The sequence below is a fragment of the Nyctereutes procyonoides genome, unplaced genomic scaffold (assembly GCF_905146905.1).
Source record: "Nyctereutes procyonoides isolate TBG_1078 unplaced genomic scaffold, NYPRO_anot_genome, whole genome shotgun sequence".
Taxonomy (NCBI): Eukaryota; Metazoa; Chordata; class Mammalia; order Carnivora; family Canidae; genus Nyctereutes; species Nyctereutes procyonoides.
This window is the reverse complement of record NW_026575047.1, coordinates 854,713-874,086: the sequence shown is the minus strand read 5'-3', so window position 1 is coordinate 874,086 and position 19,374 is coordinate 854,713.

Here is a 19,374-nt window from a genome sequence, read left to right as displayed (position 1 = left end):
CACTGGCCATCAGGGAAATACAAATCAAAACCACAATGAGATCCCACCTCACAGCAGTGAGAATGGGGAAAATTAACAGGGCAGGAAACCACAAATGTTGGAGAGGATGCGGAGAAAGGGGACCCTCCTGCACTGTTTGTGGGAATGTGACCTGGTGCAGCCGCTCTGGAAAACTGTGTGGAGGTTCCTCAAAGAGTCAAAAATAGACCTGCCCTACGACCCAGCAATTGGCACTGTTGGGGATTTACCCCAAAGATACAGATGCAATGAAACGCCGGGACACCTGCACCCCGATGTTTCTAGCAGCCATGTCCACAATAGCCAAACTGTGGAGGGAGCCTCGGTGTCCATCGAAAGATGATGGATAAAGAAGATGTGGTCTATGTACACAATGGGATATTCCTCAGCCATTAGAAATGACAAATACCCACCATTTGCTTCAACGTGGATGGACCTGGAGGGTATTATGCTGAGTGAAGTAAGTCAATCGGAGAAGGACAAACAGTGTATGTTCTCATTCATTTGGGGAACATAAATAATAGTGAGAGGGAATAGAAGGGAAGGGAGAAGAAATGTGTGGGAAATATCAGAAAGGGAGACAGAACATAAAGACTCCGGACTCTGGGAAACGAACTAGGGGCGGTGGAAGGGGAGGAGGGCGGGGGGTGGGGGTGAATGGGTGACGGGCACTGAGGGGGGCACTTGACGGGATGAGCACTGGGTGTTATTCTGTATGTTGGCAAATTGAACACCAATAAAAAATTAATGTATTAAATAAATAAATAAATAAATAAATAAATAAATAAATAAATAAATAAAGTAGGTTCCATATATAGTGAATTCTTTAGGATCATAGAAATTATTTCGCCGAGCAGTGTGCCAGTTATGAAGCCATTGTTTCTCAGCTCCAAACCCACTCTGCTCACTTACTGTGTGAGGCTGGAACTGAGCAACCAAACTTCTGCTTTGGAGTCAGCGAGAGGGAGGAGAACGGGAGGCTAGAGGAGGGAGAGAGCAAGTGTTCGTCCTTGAGTGCTTCCTGTAGACGGCCTGCCTGTTCCCGAGCCCTAGGGGAGCAGCACTGTAGCCATGCTTCTTCACCTCTGGCAGGGCCTTCCGGGAGGAGCAGCAGGTGTTTCCCCCCCGCTGGGAGAAGCAGCCTCATCCTGCCGCCCCGGGGACACCAGGACCAGGCAACTCGCACCCCCGTACTGAGGTCAGAGTTTCAAATTAATTTTAAAAGCCTACTCTAATTTTTCTTTCTAATCAACTTCACTGAGGTTTAATTTACACAAAAAAGTTACTATTTTAATCATATAGTTTTAACATGTACTAATGTAATCATCATTCTAATTAAAATACAAATAATCTTCATCATCCCAAAATGCACCGTAGTGCTCCTCTGCCATCAATACCTCTCCACATACAAGGTCCCACAAAAGAAATGATGTGTTCTCTAGTTTTGCCTTTACAAGGATTTTAAGTCGAAAGCATGCAGGATGCACTTTTTTGTGTCTGGCTTCGTTTTTTCAACATAGTATCTTTAGGATTCAATCATGTGATTGTAAGAATCAGTAATTTTTTTATTGCTGGTAAATTTTTTTTTTGTATAGATGTAACATAGTTTATATCTACTCACCTATAGAGTTGCTGCTAGTTTGGGGATATTATGAGTGACATTGCTATGACATTTATGTACAAGTAATTGAATGCACATATGTTTTCCTTTCTCGTGGGTAAATACCTCATAGTGCGCTTGGTGAGTCATAAAGCAGATGTAATGTTTAGATTTATAAAAAAAAGAAGTCAAACTGTTTTTGAAAGGGGTTGTACCATTTTATATGCTCATCAGCAATGTTTTCGAGTTCTAGATCCTCCACATCCTTGCCAGTACTGGTGTGATCAGTCTTTCAATTTTAGTTATTCCACTTGGTGTGTAGGGGTATTTCATTATAGTTTCTTTTTTTTTTCATTATATTTTCATTTGTACTTCCCAATGACTAACAGTTTTTAGCACCTTGTTATGTTAATTGGCTGGTCGGATATCCTCTTTTGTAAAATGCCTGTTTTGTCCTCCTATTGCTTGTGTGATATATCCTCTATTGTTGAGTTATAAGGGTTCTTTATATATTCTGGATGCAAGTTCTTTATCAAATTTATGTATTGGAATATTTTCTCCCAGTATATGGCTTCCCCTTTCATTTTTCTGTGTCTTTCAAAGAATAGATTTTAATATTGATAAATTCCAAATTATCAGCTTTTTTTTTCTTTTCTGATTCACGATTTTTGTATCCGAAGTAATTGTTACTTTGCCTGCCCAAGGTCACAAAGAATTGTTTCTGTTTTGCTCTACAAGTTAGCTTTTAAATTTAGATATATTCACCCACCAATAGAACACCAAAACATAAGAAACTGAGAAGAAAGAAAAGAAAGAAAGAAAGAAAGAAAGAAAGAAAGAAAGAAAGAAAGAAAGAAAGAAAGAAAGAGAAAGAAAGAAGAAAGAAAGAAAGGAGAGAGAAAGGAAGGAAGGAAGGAAGGAAGGAAGGAAGGAAGGAAGGAAGGAAGGAAGGAAAAAGAACAGAGAAAGAAAGAAAAGAGAAAAGAAAAGAAAAGAAAGTTAACTTTGATCAGACATTTCAGTATCCCTCTCTCAGTAACTGTCTTTGTCAGCGTGGGCTGCTATAACAAAATACCATAGACTAGGTAGTTTAAACAACAGAAATTATTTTTTCATAGTTCTGGAGGCTGGAAGCACAAGATCCACGCATCAGTGTAGTTGGATCCTGGTGAGAGCTCCCTGCCTATTTGCAGATACGACCTTCTAGCTGTGTCCTCACATGGTAGAGAGACAGAGAGCTCTCTATTGACTCTTGTTATAAGGTCACTAATCTCATCATGTGAGCCCCACCCTCATGTCATCCAAACCTAATTACCTCCAAAGGCCCAATTTCCAAATACACAAGAAGGTTAGGGCTTCAACATACGAATCTGTGGGGAACAAAATTCAGTCCATAGCAATAATGGATAGAATGACTGAACAGAAAATCAGTACGGACGCAGATTTAGGCAGCACTTTCAACCAACGTGACATGAATTGACATTTGTAGAGCACTCCACACAACTTTTTTTTCAAATGCATATAGATAAGTCCTATTTTGGGTTCATTAAAATTTTTTCAACAAATATAAGAATCTCTTCTCTGACTACAGTGGAATTTCATTAAAACTCAAGAACAAAAACATTTCTCAAGAATGTCTAAATATTTAAAATGTAAATAACACACTTCTAATAACCCATGGATCAAAGACCTCAAAAGGGAAATTAGAAAGTATTTTGAACTGAACTGAATGAAAATTATAACATAATATATCAAAGTTTAGGGAATGCCATGAAAGTAGTAATTAAGGAGACATTTATAGTACTAAATGCCTATCTTAAAAAAAAGGAAGGTACTCAAATAAATAAACTTTGCACATTAAGAAACCAGAAAAGAACAAATTAAATCCAAAGTAATTTGCAAAAAAAAAAAGTAATTTGCAGAAAAGAAAAAATATCAAAGAATCAAAGATCAGAGTAGAAATCAATGAAATAAGAAAACATGGAGACAAACAGATTTTGTTAACATTTTAATTCTCCCTAAGCTAATCTATAGATTCAATGCAATCACAATCAAAATCCAAACAGACTTTTTTTTGTAGAAATTTAACAAGCTGATTCTAAAATTCAAGTAAAAATGCAAATGACTCAAAACAGTCAAAACAACTCTGAAAAAGAAGCACAAAGTTGGAAAGCCAACATTGTTTGATTCCATAACATATTATAAAGCCACAGTAATCAAGAGAGTAGGCGATTGACATAAAGACAAAGAGAACAATGGAAAGAATAAAGAAATAGACCCATTGCAACACAGATACAAATTCAAGTCAGTAGAGAAAGGATATTCTGTTCAACAAACGCTACTGGAATAATTAAATATCCATATCTAAACATTAATTCAAAACAAAAAAGAAAATGGATCACATTTGTAAACCTAAAACTATAAAACTTCCAGGAGAAAATCTTTGGAACCTTTGGTTGGGCAAAGGTGTCTCAGATATAGTATCAGAATCGCAGTTGATAAAAGAAAGAACCGTTAAGTCGGACCCCGACAGAACCTAAAACTTCTGCTCTTTGAAAGGCCCTGTTAAAAGAATGGGAAGACAAATCACAAAATGAGAGGAGATGTTTGCAAGTCATGTATCTGGTAAAGGAAGTTATCTAGAATATATAAAGAAATCTAAAAGCCCAATAATAAGAAAACAAAAACCCAGTTTAAAAAATGGACCAAAACAACAGGCACTTTACCAAAGAACATATACGAGTGACCAAGAAGCCAGTGCGAGTGTAACAACATTAGTCCCCGTATCCACGATGAGATACCACTCGATGCCTGCTAGCAAAGTGTAAGGTAAGAACGACTGGCAGTGGCAAGCACCGGTGAGAGGGTAAAGGAGCCAGAGCTCTCACTGGCGGCTGCTGGAGATGGAAAATGGCACAATCACTTTGGAAACAGGTTTTGCAGTTTCTTAAAAATCTGAATGCGTGCCTGCCATTTAATCCAGTCACTCCGGCCTGGGTATTTACTCAAAAGATACGAAAGCGTTTATCCATTCAAAGACCTTACCCATGAAGGCGCCCAGAAGCTCTCTTTATAACAGCCCGAAACAGGAAACAACCCAAATGCCCCTGAACCAGTGACGGAATAAACTGTGGTACAAGTACACAAGAACTAGTATTCAGCAGAAAGGAATTAACTGCTGATACACGCCACAGCACAGATGACTCTCAAAATACATATGACGTATGAGAAGACAGAGAAGGGGGCCTGGGGGGCTCCGTCGGGTGAGGGCCCAACTCCTCGTTTTGGCTCAGGGCGTGACCTTCCGTTGTGAAGTCGAGCCCCGCGCTGGGCTCCGCGATCAGAGGGGAGTCTGCCTGAGGTTCTCTCCTTCTCTCCCTCTCCCTTCCCCTCTCCTTGTGCCCCTCCCCTGCTCGTGGGCTCCCACTCTCTCTTGCTCTCTCTCTCTCTCTCTCTCATAAACAAATTTCAAAAAAAATAAGATAGAAAAAAGTAACTCATATTGCACTATTTCATTTATACAAAATTTTAGGAAATGCAAACTGATCCACAACGACAAGAACCAGATCCACAGTTGCCTGAGAAGGAGGCACTGGGTAGGTGTGAGGAGAGAGGGAGCTTTAGGAAGGTACGCAACGACGCTGTTGGAGGTGACGAAGGTGTTCATTATCTTGATTAGAGGGATGGTTTTGCAGGTGGATGCATATGTCAAAACATCACATTTTACACATTAAATATGCACAGTTTACCGTAAATCAATTATACTTCAATAAATCTTTTAATAATAAATAATGGAATGTTTTCTGCTTCCTAACTGAACCTTGATTGTTATAATGGAAGGAAGGAAGGAAGGAAGGAAGGAAGGAAGGAAGGAAGGAAGGAAGGAAGGAAGAAACTGTAGCATGGAATTAAATGGAATGGAAAAGGAAAGAAACAGATGAAATGGAATGAAATAGGAAGAGTCCACCCCTTTAAAATCCTTCTGCCCAAAAAACTATTTCCATATAAATTAGAAAATTATTCAGGACCTTATCATTGCAACTATTTAAGGAGAAAACACATTAAGGATGCTTTAGTATTTAGTGGCACAGGATTAGAGATAAGAATACATGTATTAATATGCCCTGATAAATCTGTAAACTTTTTTTGTCAAAGCAATTATTTCTGAAGGAAGAAAAATACATTCTCTAATTTTTCCTATATATTAGTTTGACATGTTCATTTTTTTCATTGTAAGTAGTTGGTTGGCAGGTTCAGTTGAAGAAGTCGGCAGGACAGTTCACTGCATAGCTCATGGGTCCAGCACCAGACCTTACAGCCCACACGGGAAGATCTCTACGGCACTTCCTATCCCTCCCTCGTAGTCCCTCGTAGGATACCAGTAGCACCTGTGTAGGGCTTACTCCTCGGATCCCCCAAGGAGTCTTACTGTTACACAAAAACATGCGTGCAATAAACACGTGTACGTCAAAGGAAATCAAGAGTAACTGCTTGTGACGGAACCTGCTAGGTGACCCTAATGTCCAGCCTCTCTTTCTTCCCTGTAATATTCCATCCTCACAACAAGGTTTGGCATGGTGTGTAACCAACTAACCAGCGATAACATTTCCCAGATTCCTTTGCAGCTAAAAATGGCAAAGTTCCCACCAATGGAATATAAACAGGAGTGATGGGGCAGCTTTTATATCACTTCCTTAAATGGGAATCATCTGCCCTTTGCGTCTCTCTTTTCCTATTCCCAGAAACTGGAACAGAAACGTGACCATAAAATACCAGCATTAAAACTGCAGATGTGGCCAACACCCCCCTCAACAGTGGCGCAGCGTGACTAAACTGACCGACCTTGTGAGGCAGAGTCATCTCCCTGTCTTGGACTAATCCCTCCCTCTGGAACATTAAGTGACAGAGAAAAAAACTTACTCTTGCTTGGGCCTCTGTGGTTTGGGGTCTCCTTGCTAAAGAGTATGATATCTCCCCCGATGGTTGGGGATCCTTGCCCTTGCCCCCCAGACTTGGTATATTTCATAGAACAAAAAAGACGCGGGAAGAGTCATGAGTAAGAGACATAAGAATGTGATAATACTGGGGGTCCTGGTTGGCGTCTGACTTTTGATTTTGGCTCAGGTCATGATCTCAGGGTCATGAGCTCAAGCCCCACATCAGGTTTAGCATTGGGTGAGAAGCCTGCTTAAGATTCTCCCTCTCCTTCTCCCCTGCCTCTCTTTCCCTAAAAAAAAAAAAAAAAAAAAAAAAGTGACGATGCTGAAGGACTGAAGGTGATAGAAGGAAATTCCTAGCCAGAGGCAAAGAAATCACAGAAAAAGAAGAGCTCTAAGGATGATAGAGGTAGAGGACCTGGCTGATGGAAAGAATGGTGAGAGGAGAGTCGGCGTAGCACTGAGCCTCTGGATTTAAATCAAAATGAATTTGAAAAACTTCCAGCCAAGAGCATTTCACTTTCCTGCCATGATTGAAAGTCAATGTATTGTTGGCGGTGGTGAGTTCTCTCTCTAATTATACAGGCAAAAGTGTTCGTGAAGTGAAGTGGTATCTCTCCCCAAAAAGCAAATGCATTGTGCAAATATTAAAAATAACATTGAGTTCATCTTTTGAGAAAGTAGATTTTCCTCTAACTTTTCAACTACACAGCAGTAATTAATAATTAGATGCCTGTTTATCTTATTTCCCACTTATCCGTATCTAGCCTTCATAACATAGGTAAGAAATGTGCCATTTCAAGACTCCTGGTCTTTTTAAAATAAAAATAATCACTTTTGGAATAAAATATTGCCATCTGAAGCTAAAATGTGTGTCATGAGGACACCACTCAAGTCTAACATGCAAATGTGGCATTTCGCTGGCTTTGCTCTACCACTGAAATGTAACCCTGAACTCCCACAACTCCTTTTCAAGAAAATACTGCTGACATCACTCCCTATCATCTATACTACCTATTTCTAGCAATAATCCCCTATCAGCAATGTAGAAATAATAAGGATTTAGCTCAGGTGAGCCATTTTACTGCTCCCACCTTGGCTCACTCACCCATCTGAAGGGTCAAGGGGTCGGCAGATCCGGGACTGGGCTCAACCATAGCAACTAGTCTCCGCTCCACTGATCTATCATCCTGTTCCTGGTAATAAGGAGCAAGCCCAATCACGTAGACTTTTTGGTCACGTCATGCCTGCTATTCCACTGGCAAAAACATGTGTTTGAGCCCAAAATAAAGAGTAAGGAAATGCACTCTGTTTCTTTAATAGGATAAACTGTGAAGCCATATGACAGTGGGCATGGGTATATGCAACCAGTGAAGAATTAGGTCCGTTAAAGTATCCTACCAAAACCCACTGTATGGATACTGAAAGGGAAAACTCTTTTTCCGTGCTCTCCTCCCAATACTTCTGACATCACCCTGAGGCGGGGGGGGTGGGGGACCCCCCATCCCGACCATTTCTCCAATACCAGCTGGATGTCCTGTCATTTCAATCCTGACATAACCTGGAAATAGTGTCAGAACCCACAAGGGCTCATTCCTACAAGGCTGCCCCCTCTCTTCAGGCCGGTTGAGAATCCAGGTTGCTACCTGGGGTTACTACTCACGGACTATAAATCAGAGGTTCTCACGACTTATCCCCCTCCTTAGGTTCAGTAATTTGCAAGAGCAGCTCACAGAACTCAGGGAAACAGCTTACGCATTCGATCACCAATTTATTATAAAAGGATACAATTCAGAAACAGCCAGATAGGAAAAAAGATATACAGGACCAAATATGGGGGATATGACAGAGTTTCCATGTCCTGTCCAAGAGCACCAACCGCCCAGCACCCACATGAAATCTCTCTGAGCCCCATTCTTCAGGGATTTTATGGAGGCTTCAGTTTTATAGTCATGGCTGATTAAACCATCGGCTATTGGTGATTAATTCAACCTCCAGTCCCACACCACTCCCCAGAGGTCAAGGGTTGGATTTGGAAGTTCCAACCCTCTAATATTATGTGGTTGGTTCCCCTAACAATGAGCCCCCATCCTTAAGGGCTTTCCAAAAATCACCTCATTAACATAAACAGGCGTAGCTGTAAGGGGCTTGTTACGGATTTAAATAGACACTTTCCTTGCTCTTAGCATTTAGGAAATTCCAAGGGTTCTAGAAGCTCTGTGACAGGAACCAAGAGGAAAACCAAATGTATAGTATTATAAATCACAGTATCCCAGGTACACACACACACGGGCTCTTACATCTATACACACATTCTGCCTTGTCTCCTGCTCCTGTTTGTCACCTCTCCTTGAGCTGTCCCTCCTAAATACGTCCTGATTCAAATATAGTTGTAGCTACATTGGTACAGTAAAAGCAGAGACTGAGTCAGCCAACATATTCATATTCTGGAAATGTCAACTAACCAACTATGTAGCCAATGAGAGCTGTGGAAACCATCTCAAGTTTCTTTCCAAGTCCTAATTCCCAGTTCTGTTTAGTTTTACCTTCCCACCATTCCCTTCCATCCTCCCACAACCATCAGACATTACCCACATTTATTTGTTTGGCAAAGTTCAACTGGGTGCCTGTTATATATTAGGCTCTTTCCAGAAACTAGAATTCAGAGAAATATCAAGCCAAATCCTCACGTTGCAGGAACCACAATCCAGTAGATAAAACAGACAACTAAACCAATGATAAGTTGTGACGTAAGTGCCTGATGTTAAGTTTTTCACTGTCGAGGCATCCATTTCAAAGGCAACCATCTCTAATAATAAGTTGCCAGCCTCACAACTAGATACAGAGCCAGGCCACCCCACCCATGAAGTTCCCCCGTTAGGGAGCCCTGAGTGACTTAGATTAAGCCCTTAGCGCCTTAAATGACTCTGTGTTTCCCTTCCTGGGCCTTAATTCCCACTCTTATGTTTTAAATTCACCAATAAGGAACAAACCCATGAAACCATAGGCCCTTCACCCTCAACCCCAATAAAGGCAGAACCCTAAGTCCACTGTCTCTCTCTCTCTCTCTCTCTCTCTCTCTCTCTGTCTCTCTCTCTTTCTACCCATTCAAGCTAATCTTAAGTGTGGAAGGAAAAATCTGATGGGCTAAACAGGTTCTGTTTTCTCTCCCGCATCTAAGGTAAATGGTTAAGCCTCATCACGCATGCGAATTTCTGATTAAGTGTGCATGTGTCAGCACAAAAACTGTAACAAAGGCAGGTTCACAGACTGCCCCACTCTCTCTTCAGGTGCAGGAGTTTCCAGAGAGTGCCTGCCTAGCCCTCCTCCTCACTTCTTGAGAGAAGAGTCTTTCCTACTGAAAGGAAAGCTAAGTTGATCTTCCTGATAAAATGCTGAATGGGTGTTGGAAGGAGAGAAAGCCTAATAAAGCTGATCGGGCTGGACCTGACTCATAGGAATACATTTTTAGAGAAGTGAAGAATGAGTTGAGTGAGCTTGTAGAGATGAGAGAAGAGCAAAGAGGAGGAGAAGGAATTCTAATCAGTATAAAAAAAAAACCACAAGTGTATTATTAGTTTTTCTACTACGACAAACTTGGAAACAACACAAATTTGTCATCTCACAGTTTTCTTGCATCAAGAGTCACAACTAACCTGGATCCTGTGGTTCAGTATCTCACAAAGCTACAAAAGAGTTGTTAGCTGTGCCACAGTTCTCATGGAGCATGCGTGCCTTTCCCAAGCTCCCTCACTCATTCAGTGTTGACTGAATCCAACGGCTTGTGGTTGTAGGGCTGAAAAAGTCCTCCCTTTCTTGCTAGCCGTCAGTGGCTGGGGGTCACAGTCCCTTGCCTCGTATCCTATAGTCAGTTCACAACATGGGTAAATTTGCTTTCTTCCAGGCCATCACCATGAACTTCTAAAGGTTCATCTGATTACGCCAGGCCCAGCCAGGACAACTCCTCTTTGATTAATTCAAAGTCAACTGATTAGTCTCCTACTCATGGGAATGATATCCCAACATATTCACAGGTCTCCTTCACACTCCAAGGGAAAAGAGATCACATAAAACAAGAGTGGAAACCTCGAGGCCACCTTAATGCCTACCGCACTGTATGTCTGAAACGTCTTAATGTGTTTTAGGAATGACAGTAAAGAATGGAATTCTTTTTCCTTAAATTTGCTTGTCAAATTGCTTTTTGTTAACTGCCAGAAAACCCAATGCTTGGTCTTAGGGTTTATAAAAGAGAAAGTGTTCATGAACACTAGGTCTTGAACCATGGAAAAGACCAATAACTTATGACAGCTCCCTGGGTCTCTGAAAGTCTAATTTCAGATATTATAACGTTAGATTCACTGAACATGTGCTTTCAAATAAACACAGTAAACTACAGGGGAAAGTATCAATATCTGGATTTAGAAAATACTAAACATTTTCAGGGGCACCTGGGGTGGCTCAGTTGGTTGGGTGTCCAACTCTTGATGTCAGTCCAGGTCATGACCTCAGCACTGTCAGTTTGGGCCCCACACTGAGCTCCGTGCTGGGTGTGGAGCCTACTTAAAAAATAAGAAAAGAAAAAAAAAAGAACTACAGATTTCTAGATGAATTTAAATTGCCTATGTAGAGCAAAAAAGGAAGACTATCTTGTCCTTAGGAGAGGAAATATTTTTATATATTTTTATATTTATAAAATATTTTATATTTTTATATTCGACATATATATTCTACATATATATTCTATTCTATTCATACATATATATATATATTCTACATATATATGTGTTACTATATAACAATGGGTGGCGACTAGGTTTATTTCCGCTTTAAAGATTTCTTCTAATGGTAATTGGAAATTAACCCTAAGACATATTTCAAAGAACCATTGTAAAAATGGAGGATGTTTAAAAGCACGTTATTAAATAAACCCTTATAAATTCCGTGTCAAAAGAAATCCCTAAAATGTACTAATGGCCTAACGTTTTTTTGTATTTGGACGTATTTTACTTCATTCAATATTCACAATGGTATTTGAGCATTTGTGTTACTTTCTCCATTTTTTCAGGTCAAGGGACTTCACCAAGACTACACAGCTGGTGCGCACAGGCGGGAAGGAAACAAACCTAGAATTTTCTACTCCAAAGCCTTCCGTTTTTCCACTCTGCCACAATGGTTTCTCAACCACTCGTCCTTTTATTCATTCATTCAACAGACATATTATTTGGCGCTTGTTGTATTTCAATAGTGGTCATAAGCTCTGGGCAATACAGTAAACAAATACATTTAAGCTTTACCTTCGTAGAGCCACTAGGATGGTGCGTTCAAGAAAACCCAGTGTGAGGCTTTCCTCCTCCTCACCCGTGTAAATAAAGCTAATTTCCTCGTCCGTGAGTCCAGAGCATGTTATACTTAGTACTTGGAGGGCACACAGCATTGTATCGTGGTTTACTGTATCCCAGACAATGGGCCACACAAGGTACCTTCCAGGCTCCCTTCCTAGGACGCCTGCCAAGCTAATGGGGCACGCATCTGTCACAAATCAGAGGATGCAGAAGAAAGGAAGGGAAGGAACACACAGCCTCAGTTGATTGTCACTTTAAAGGAGGAAAGGAAGGCCACACCGTTCTAAATCACTGAGACGGCTAAACAGGAAACTCAAATAATACACAACAGAAACACACCAGCTTAAAACACATTAACTCCTAGAAGAAATTGAGTCACTGGCAGATGCTGGCAAGTCCTTTCTTGCAGCAATAACTTCTGCTTCATCAGAATGGCACCCTCAATAAACATTCTTTTAACACACTATTTTGCTGGCTTATTGTCACTGGAGTTTAACATTTTTCTCTGTAGCTCAAGAGCTTCTCCTGAGGGAAATATATGAAAGCAGTGGGTTGCCTGCGAAATCCTGGGTAATGTTAATCTAAATCCCCACACGTTCTCTTGTTCCTCTGACTCTGAATTATATCAGCTTTGAAGATTCGGTGTGATGCCGCATCCGTACAGTTCTCAGTTAAAAAAAAAAAATCTTTGTCGCCCCAAATTGATAACGCAATACGGTATAAGACAACACAGCATCACATCACGTAGCGTAACATAGAATTTCAGTAAGAAAAAGATACGCTCGCAGAAAATGACGTTTTTTTTCCCTAAAACTAAAAGAGATTTATGATGATTTGTCCTTGGGGAAAAGACTGACTTTTCAATGACTGAATTTGGTATTAATATAAGAAGTTATTAATAATTGGGTATATATCCCTCACTTACAAGCTCAAGGGTTTGGATAAATCACTTTACCTGTTACCAAGTCAGTTCTCTCACCTGTGCAATGGAGAAAACCACAGAATCTACCTGGCAGAGCTGTTGTAGGAGGAAAGTGGGCAAGGCGTAGGGAGCGCGTGGCTCAGCACCTGAGAGAAGTACCCTCCCAATAAGCGTTCGCTGCTCGTGCGACGCGCGCGTGTCGAGCACACACACCTTTCTGCCTGGAGCACCCGGACTCCTGAAGACTCTGAGATACAAAATTAGGAGAAAGCCCTCCCAAGCTCCCTGCCAAAGAACAATAATATTTCCAGCCGCTGGAGAAATATGTTGCAAATAATCCTGCTCAAGTCTTTTATTAGATTCTTGCTTGACTAATGGGGCCACTTCTGGATCTGGCATTCAGAATCCTCCCTAAATATATCCCTTACAGGATTCAGCGACATTCCGTTCTCCATGGCTACCTGTTTCCAGCATCTATTACCTATAATTTTTCTTTCTCTTTCTACAAGACTTCTTACTGGTTATGGCCACTAGCTGGGCCTTCTCTTTATTTCTCAACATTTATTTCCTGAGCAAAATATTCTTACGTTGCTTATAAGATTACTCCTCTCACGTGCAGAGTTCCGATGACGCCGCCACCCTTCCTGCCCAACCCAAGCCAGCGACCCAGCCTGACCGCTGCTCGTCGTTTCGTTCTGCCCACTGTTCCAAGGAAATCGTTCTTTTCTGCACCATACAAATTTAGAACATAAGTGTTCGATAAACAAGACATAAGCAAAATATTAAAAAGGCAGAAGAAAATGACAGAGCTTCTGTTAAATGAATTAACGTCACAGATTTTCGGTTGTGAACATATTTTCTTCGAGGTTATTCCAGGTGCGGACCAGAAATAGAATTTTGACAAGTATTTGTTAATCTCCAACTTTATGCCAAGCACTCAGTCGACTGCTGAGGGCACAGCCGCAAACAAGACAAGTGTGGTCTCTGCCCTCACCGAGCTTAGACTCCAGGGAACACACTGGAAAGACAAACGCTAAGCAAAGACTTGAAGTATGAAGGCGAAGGTGAGGCTGTCACCGTGAGGCCAGACACGGTTAACAACTGCGTAACACATCTTACAGTCCCGTGTCCCTCCTCAAAACAAAATTCACATTGAGGCTCTAACCCCCAGTGTTATGGTATCAGGAATCTGGGCCTTTGGGAGGCAATGAGGTTCCGATGAGGCCACGAGCATAGAGCCCCACGATGGGCTTAGCATCCTCAGGAAGAGGTAGAGACCAGAACTCACTTTGTCTTCCCTATATGAGGACACAGGGAGGAGCGGCTGTCTGCAGGCCAGGAAGAGGGCCCTCACCAAGTCAAACCTGCCAGCACCTTGGTCTTGGACTTCTTAGCCTCCAGAATTATAAGAAATAAATGTTGTTTAAGCCACCCAGTCGGGGTTGCTCTAGTCGTGGCAGCCCCAGCCAACCAGCACGGCTCCCTCCCACAGCGTAAGGCACCGCTACTCAGACTGTGGCTACTCGCCTGCAAACCCCGTTAGTGACCACCTACAAATTATCAACTTCGAACTTTTGGTAAGATACTTTTATGTCTGCTTTGTTTTAAGAATAGAAAATAGATCCCGTGTTTTGTATGTTTTCAAATTCATTTTTAAATACATTTTAATTATTTTTTTTAAAAAAGTCGTTGATCTGTGATGGGTTGTAAATAGAAATACCAGCTCTTCATCACAGGTGGCTTAAGCAGCCATACCCGGCGGACTTCATTTTCCATCTCCCCTTGCATCAAGGTGGGGCCTTCGAACAAGTCTTCCCCATTCGTGTGTGAGGAGAAGGACCACGTGCCACCGCTGGGCCAAGGTGGGAGTGAGGTACTGTCCTTCTCCACGCTCTCTCTTCCTTCCTCAAAAAAAAAAAAAATTATTTATTTATGAAAGACAGAGAGAGAGAAGGAGACAGAGGGAGAAGCAGGCTCCCCACTGAGCAGAGAGCCTGATGTGGGGCTCGATTGCAGGACCCTGGGATCACAACCGGAGCTGAAGGCAGAGGCTTAACCAACTGAGCCACCCAAGCATCATCTCTTCCTTCTTTCGCCATCAGCTGGATGCGGATGATACCAAAGTGTGAGGGACAGCAAAGCCATAAAGTGGGAGGAGTCTGGTGCCTAATCACCATGGGTAGGGAGGGTGCCCAATGGCCAAAAACATCTACACTGTATAAGTATCATGGGATGAATCATGTTGAGGTCACAACTCCCAGGACTGTGGCCTCATTTGGAAATAGGTCTTTAGAAAAGTAATCAGTTTTAAAACGAGGTCAGTAGACCGAGCCCCAATCCAGGATGACTGGTGGCCTTCTAAAGGAGGAGGAGTTTGGACACAGAGACACACCCAGAAAAGACAATGTGAAGACACACGTGGGAGGTAAGCGGATCCGGAATGGAGTGATGCATGCACGAGTCAAGGAACACCACGGATTACGGGCAAATACCGGAGACTGGAAAGCACAAAGAAGGAAGGATTCCTCCTCCAGGGAGAGTAACTGACACCTCGATTTAAGGTTTCGAGCCTGTTTTAAGCCGCCCAGCTTTGGTACTTCGCCACATCAGCCCTAGGAAACCATATAGGAAAACGTTGAGTTAAACCACTGAAATCTGGGAGTTGAATTAGTTAACATCCTACCAAGTGCAGAGAATCTGTGTAAGCAAGTCCGGTGTGGACGGCGGCTCGAGGGCCATCAGGTCCGCGGTGGAGGCGTTGACAGGGACCTTAGAAACAGTCGGAATCCGCTAGCACGAGGGGGGCTGCTCTGCCAGGGGAAAGGGTCCATCGCAGCAGAGGAGCTTCTCAGGGACAGCGTGGACGACGGCCCGGGACAGGAGGGGTACGTCGGATCCAGGAACTAAGAAAAGTCTGGTGCGGCCAAGCATGGGGCACAGCAGGGACGGAGTGGGGGCAGGGGGCACGCGGAGGCCAGAGCCTATAGGCTCCCATGGCCAGAGGCAGTAGGACTGGGAAGGACAGCAGGGTCCAGGGAGATTACCAGGGGGACTTGCTTCTCGGTTCACACACACGTGCACACACATACACACACATGCGCACACGCACACACATATGCACATGCGTGTACTCATGCAACACATGCACACACGCACACACATGCACACACACGCACACACACACACAGGGTCAGGATGATTAATCCTCCCCCGGTGCCCAGTGTGGGGAAGCTGGGGGCGAGGACACAGCCCCACGCAGCAGCTCTGAGAACCCCGAGGAAGAGTAAGAGTGCGGTGGCCACTGTCGCGGCCCAGGCAGGGGGCTGGCCGCCTAACGAGGGTCGGGCCACTTCCCTAAGGCCGGGAGGCCGGGGAGCCCAGGACACGAGGCCCAGTCCCTCGCCCACGGCGCCCTGGCCCGTCGCCCCCCAGAAGGCCGGGGTCCCTGGGCGCCTCCTCCACGCCGACGGCCTGAAGGTCAGCCCGCAGCCGGCACCCCGAGTTCCGAGGAGGGGACGAGCCGAGCAGGACGCCGGTGCTGCCGCCTGCGCAGCTGGAGGGACAGGCCCCAGATACACAAGGCAGGGGGCACAGCCACCACTCCACTTTGGACTCGAAACCCTGCAGAACTGCTAGATGTCTGGTGGAGCTGGTACCCGGACTTCGGGTCGGGGGAGCTGGGCTGGGAACAATAACCTGGACGGGGGACACTACAGACAGACGTCTTAGCCCATCAGGCTGCGGGAGCAAAGTGCCACGCCCCGGGTGCTTCCGAGCAACAGCAGCTGCGCCCTTCCCATAGTAAGGGGGGCTGCGAGTCCAGAACCAAGGTGCCCGCTCGGCCGGGTCCCGGGGACACCCCTCTTCCCCGCCTGCAGCCCTCTCGTCACATCCCCCCCTGGCAGGCAGACGGTGAAGGGCTGAGGTCCCTCGTGTGAAGGCACTGATCCCCCTCCTGAGGGCCCCCCCCCGACCTAATTGCCTCCCAAAGGCCACCAGGCCTCCTAACAATCACCTCGGACCTTAGAATTTCAAAATACAGATTTGGGGGACACACAGGCTCAGACCGCAGCAGAACTTCACATCCAACAGCTGAGAAAGCGAAGACTGAGAAGCCCCCAGGTTGGTCCTAACCCACCGCTGCACTCGTCGGGGTTCTTCGGACAGAACCAAGGGGGTGTGAGTGTGTGAGGATTTATTACAGGAACTGGCTCCCATGGCTGACGCAGTCTGCTGTCGGCAAGCTGGAAAACTAGCAAAGCCCGTGGCATAATTCAGTCCAAGTCCAAAGAGGATCCAGGGTAAATCCCCGAGTCCCAACGACCAAGAACCGGGAGTTCTCGTGTCTGAGGCGAGAATATGGACCTCCCCGCTCCAGTTTACCCTCCCCCCACCCGTCTGTTCTATTTGGACCCGCAACAGGTTGGGTAATACCTACCAACATTCAAGAAGGTGAATCTGCTTTACTGTCTTCTGAACCAAATGCTAATCGCCCAGACACACTCAGGAATAATGTTTTGCCAGCTTCCTCAGCACCACGCAGCCCCGTCCAGCTGACACGTAACATCACCCATTCCCATACCCACACCCACACCCATACCCACACCCATACCACGAAACAGCCTTTCCATGACCAACTGGTGCAGGATGTGGATCCACAGAATCTAAAGGAAGAGAGAATCCTAGTCAGCCCAGAACAGGGACCTTTCCTTTGACAATGCAGAGGGCCAAGGGTTGCAGAAGAGACAGGAGCATCATTTCTAGTCATTACCTATAATGAACTGAAATGTAATTACGGTTAAGAAAATAAGAAAATAGAAAATAAGCTGCACATGGTTCTCACTTGCTAGTGTGGATTCACTCGTAACCTTTTAATTATCTTCATAAGGGTTCTCGGTAAAGGACGTCCTCAGACGCTGCTCAAACAATAGGAGTAATAATGATATTAACCAAATGATGTTGACTCCATGAACAACTGTAAGATTCTGAAGTCCGGAGGAGGCAAAAATGGAAAAGTAATTCTTCCCAGCCCACCCATTAAGATGCTCCAAAATACTGTCCTCTGTAGATGAGCTGCACGTGATGACAGGTCTTAATGTTCATCCTTAGCACATTGTCTACTTTGCACTTTTTTATGGCTTCATTTGCATGTCTGTCTGCTTTTTTTTTTCCCCCCACAAATGAGTTAGGTTTTCAAAATCAATATCCCAAAGGCCAACCCTGATGCAAAGGAATTAGTCATTATTTTCAAGCATAGAGAACAAAGTTTCCTTTCCCCCTGACTGTTGGCATAACACTTTCCCCCACACTCCCACCTCAAAACGCACATGCCAAAAATGTTGATCTCACAAATGGGAGACATTTGCTATAATAAGTGCAACAAACAGAAGAGGTTATTGTGTTTTGAAATTTGGGAATCTGGAACTTTTAAATTCTGCCTCAGAAAATCAGCCAAGGCTGAAGCAAGCTGTGCGTCTGAATTTCTTGGACAGGGACCACCTGTTCTTGGTGAACTCCAACTGATGAATCTGTTCCCGTGAAACTTCTTTTATTGTGCCTTTGTCGTGTACACACACCCCGGGCGTTTCATAGATGTTCGAGGAAGGAAGGAAGGAAGGAAGGAAGGAAGGAAGGAAGGAAGGAAGGAAGGAAGGAAGGAAGGAAGGAAGGAAGGAAGGAAGGAGGAAGGAAGGGAGGGAGGGAGAGGGGGAGGGTTTGGGGAGGAAGGGAGGACAGAAAGAAGGGAAGGCAGGCAGGCAAGAAGGAGGAGGGAACAGAAAAGAAACAACAGGTAAGGTAAAGCCCAGCACCTGCTGGTTCCGAGCTCCTGAGTCGCCTGATGGCCGGGGGAGGCCACCGGGAAGCATCGAGGCCTGGGCTACAGACAAGGGAGTCGACAAAGAGGCAAAATTCTCTCCTCTTCGTGCCACACTCCAAATGCCAAACCACACAGTGATCTCTGCACTTCACTCGGATGTGGGGTGGGTACTAGGTCCTAAAAGCAGCTTCCAGTTCTTGGGGGAGAGAAATAAACCCATCCACGTTCTAGAGACTTCCCTTGAGCTTTTCCTCTGCTTGGGTGCTGTTTCCCAATTCTTCACCCACCTGCCTCCTTCTTGCCACTTACGACTCAGATCAAACCTAACATCCTGATGAGACGTTCCCTGACCACCCCCCAGTAAAACAAGCGGCCCCTCTACTGGGTTCTGACGGCAGCGTTGGTCACTCGAGCTCATGCCGCCGCGCAGCATCCGTCCACCGCCGCTGCAGTGTAAGCCTCACGAGAGCGCCGATTCTGCTCCTGAGCTCTGACTCCCCAGTACCTGAGAGCACGCTGGAAACAAGGCTTCGAAGGCATGATTGCTTCATTAATGAGGTCAGCGTTTCCTTTTCTTTTGTAGAGGGTGGTGAAAATATCTGTGGCCTATGACCACGACTCCCACCATCTCTTCCAAATTGGGTTCAGATCCACCCTGGAATCCAAACTTCATACTGTAATAATGTATTGATTTCTAAGTGATTGGTCTTCTTGTTTTCCCACAGATCACTTACCCC